This window comes from Enhydra lutris, unplaced genomic scaffold, assembly GCF_002288905.1.
Source record: "Enhydra lutris kenyoni isolate GAN:26980312 unplaced genomic scaffold, ASM228890v2 scaffoldscaffold9, whole genome shotgun sequence".
In the NCBI taxonomy this organism is placed as follows: Eukaryota; Metazoa; Chordata; class Mammalia; order Carnivora; family Mustelidae; genus Enhydra; species Enhydra lutris.
Window position 1 is genome coordinate 13873038 of NW_019154093.1, and position 3091 is coordinate 13876128.

At 47.0% G+C, this 3091-nt stretch overlaps 1 protein-coding gene across 2 annotated transcripts in view; it reads left to right on the plus strand.

Moving 5' to 3' along the window:
• The first annotated feature begins 416 nt into the window (after positions 1-416).
• LOC111143010 (lysine demethylase 4A) overlaps positions 417-3091 on the plus strand; it is a 44930-nt gene continuing 42255 nt past the window's right edge. For both annotated transcript variants that reach the window (XM_022496406.1, XM_022496407.1), the window contains exon 1: positions 417-494. The gene's annotated coding sequence lies outside the window, so the exon portion shown is untranslated. The remainder of the gene's footprint in view (positions 495-3091) is intronic.

The following is a 3091-nucleotide window of genomic DNA, read 5'->3' on the forward strand; positions in this document are numbered from 1 at the left end:
TTGGGCGACTGCAGCGCGTGCTCATTGGCTGTTTGAGGAGTGATAGCGGCCCTCAGATTGGTTGATGCTGTGCGTCTGCGCGAGGACCGACTTTTTGGAGGAGGCGGAGCTTCGTCCTCCGCCGGCTGGAAAAGCGGTAGGTACGGTTAGCGGCGACAGCAGGAGCCAAGCCTTAGCCCTGCCGGGGCAGTGGGCTTTAGGTAAGAACGATGCCGTTTTGGAATCCTTTAGGTTTGTTGCTGCTGTGGCCGTGACCGTGAGCTCCGATGGGGGAGGGGCGGGGGGTTTGCCGTCAGCGGAGAGTGATAGGCATGGTTCTTGGCCAATGGGAACAGGAACTTCTAAAATGGGTCCTGAGATTGGTCCTTTCTAATCTCTTATGGCCAATGCACATCGGGAAGGGAGGCGGGTGTACTGGGCCTTATTTTCTTCTTCCTGCGGCCGGGCCTCACTCGCCTAGGCGGCGGGGCCGGGAGGGGCTGTCCCTCTACGAGGTGAGGTTCGGGGACCTTGGGAGCGGGGGGCTGCCTTGGGAATGGTACCCGCGGGGGCACCTGCGAGGGGAAGGGGCGGGAGTTAGAGGAGGTTGTTAGCTACAGCGACCTTTATTGAGTTACTAAGTACCGGGCCTAGTGCTTAGCGTTTCGCTTGCATCATGAGTTAATCACAGCAACCCTGCTGGGCCAGGAGGTTGGGATCCCCATTTTACAGGTGGGGAAACTGAGACTTGAGCAACTCACACAGCCAAGGTCACACAGCTAATAAATGGAAGAGACCGGATCTGAATTCAGAGTTGTTTTGATTCCGGAGCCGGGGCTCTTCAACCACTAGGCTTTGTTGCTGAATGGGGGAAATGAAGGAGTCAGGGAACAGGAGCTTTCCCCAGAGAATAGGTTGGGGGAAGGGAATCCTAGGGTTGAAGAAGGGCAATGAGCAACTGAAGTGGGGGCGAGGAAATCAGTTATTCAACAATTCCCAAGCGTCTGCTCTGTTCTGTGCATTGTTCTAGGTTCTAGGCATACAAAGATGACTAAATCCAGAGGCGCCCGGGTGATGGGGCCTAACACCCTGTTCACATGATTATATGTTTTTGTAAAATTGGCTGAAGTAAGATACTTTGTGTTTTTAAAAAAGAGGGTCTTGGAAATTGGTTAAACTTGAGGTGCCTCCACACTTGGATCTTCCCTGGCAAAGGGCTTAGTCTAGGTGGAAATTATGATGTAGGCGGCATAGGATAATGGCAGAAGCACTGGGAGTGCATTGCAGGATGGTGGGGTGATGACCTGCCGTGTAAAACGGGGATAGTCGTATAACTTCCATGTAAAGTTTTTGTGAGGTGCACGAAAAGCTCCTGGCCAAGAACATACTTCGTTGTTTTTGGTGAAATGGAAGCTTGAGAGATGTGGGTAGTAAGGCTTGTCTTCTCTCCTTCCTTAGACAGTTCTGTGCCATGCTGTCTTCCTAGTCTGTTAGTAGGTTGCTGGTAGGTTGGAGGCAGTTGCTTGAGGCAGTTGCTTCCCTTCTGAGTTCTTCAGCTCTCAGGGGAACTCTTGGAGCTGAACTGCCATGGGTTTGGAGCCCAGATTCGGGGAGTTGAGGGAGATGTTTTTGCTTCTAAAGTGGCTCCTTTCAGCTGGTATGCTTGGTTCTTACTTGGTTGGAATAGTCTATTGTGTTACCAGGCCCTGGGATGCACCCACTTAGTTGCTGGCCTCATCTAGAAACAGTATTTCACCTTTTCCAATCAGTTTGAAGTTTGTCCTGTATTGTCATTGTATTGCCCATTTAAATTTTGTCTTTTGAATTCTGGGTATGGTGCAGTTGAACTAGTCTCTAGCTTGACCTCCTGTGGTACTGCTGAAATGACATTTTGGTTTAGGTAGAACAGTTTCAGTTTAGGGTTTGAAATACTAACATCTGAGTACTTTTTTAACTCTTAAGCTTTGTAATCTTGTACCCAAATAACTTTCCTTAGGAATCTAGAGTCCTATTTTAAAGTTGTGCCCTAAACTTTTAAGGTTGTGCCCTAAACGGGAGCCCATAGGTGGTGGTTGTTGTTTTTAAAGATTTTATTTACCTATTTGACAGAGAGACACACAGCTAGAGAGGGAACACAAGCAGGGGGAGTGGGAGAGGGAGGAGGAGGCTTCCCACAGAGCAGGGATCCCTATGTGGAGCTCAATGCCAGAAACCTGGGATCATGACCTAAGCTGAAGGCAGAGGCTTAACGACTGAGCCACCCAGGTGCCCCTCCCCCGTTGTTTTTTAAATCTAGTTGTTTAAAAAATAAATAAGTAAATCTGGTTGTAATACATTAACACGACCCCCCCAGCCCAAGCAATTATCAAAAGGTGAATAGGGAGGAACTTGAAAGATAGGAGTAAAAGAGGGGCAGGGCAGCTGTAGAATTGTTAAATGGGACCAACAATTTAGTAACAAATTTTAGCTGAAACAGTGTTTCCATTTAAGTGAGATTTGATTACATACAATTTTGATACATTGAATTCTTTTCTTTCTTTCTTTCTTTCTTTTTTTTTTAAAGATTTTATTTACTTATTTGACACACAGAACCACAGCCAGAGAGGGAACACAAGCAGGGGAAGTGGGAGAGGGACAATCAGGCTTCCCGCTAAGCAGGGAGCTAAGCAGGGAGCCGGATGTGGGGCACGATCCCAGCCTGGGATCATGACCTGAGTTGAATGCAGACGCTTAACAACTGAGCCACCCAGGTGCCCCAATACATTGGATTCTTTTAAGCAGAGCCTTTTCTATTTGTATTCTTGTTCACTTAAATAACCTACCTAGAGGCAGATTCCAGCTGCGAGGTCTTAATGCTTCTTCAGGATTTCTACACCTTTTACTGTTTCAGCACTGACATTCCCAGCATTTTTTTTTCTTTCTTTCTCAAGTTTTATTTAAATTCCAGTCAGCTAACGTAGAGTGTAATATTAGTTTCAGGTGTAGAATTTAGTGATTCATCACTTATTTACAACACCCAGTGTTCACAACAAATGCCCTGCCTCCTTAATATTCATCCCTCATTTACCCATCCCCCCGACATTCCCACCATTTAGTTCTTTTTTTTTTTTTT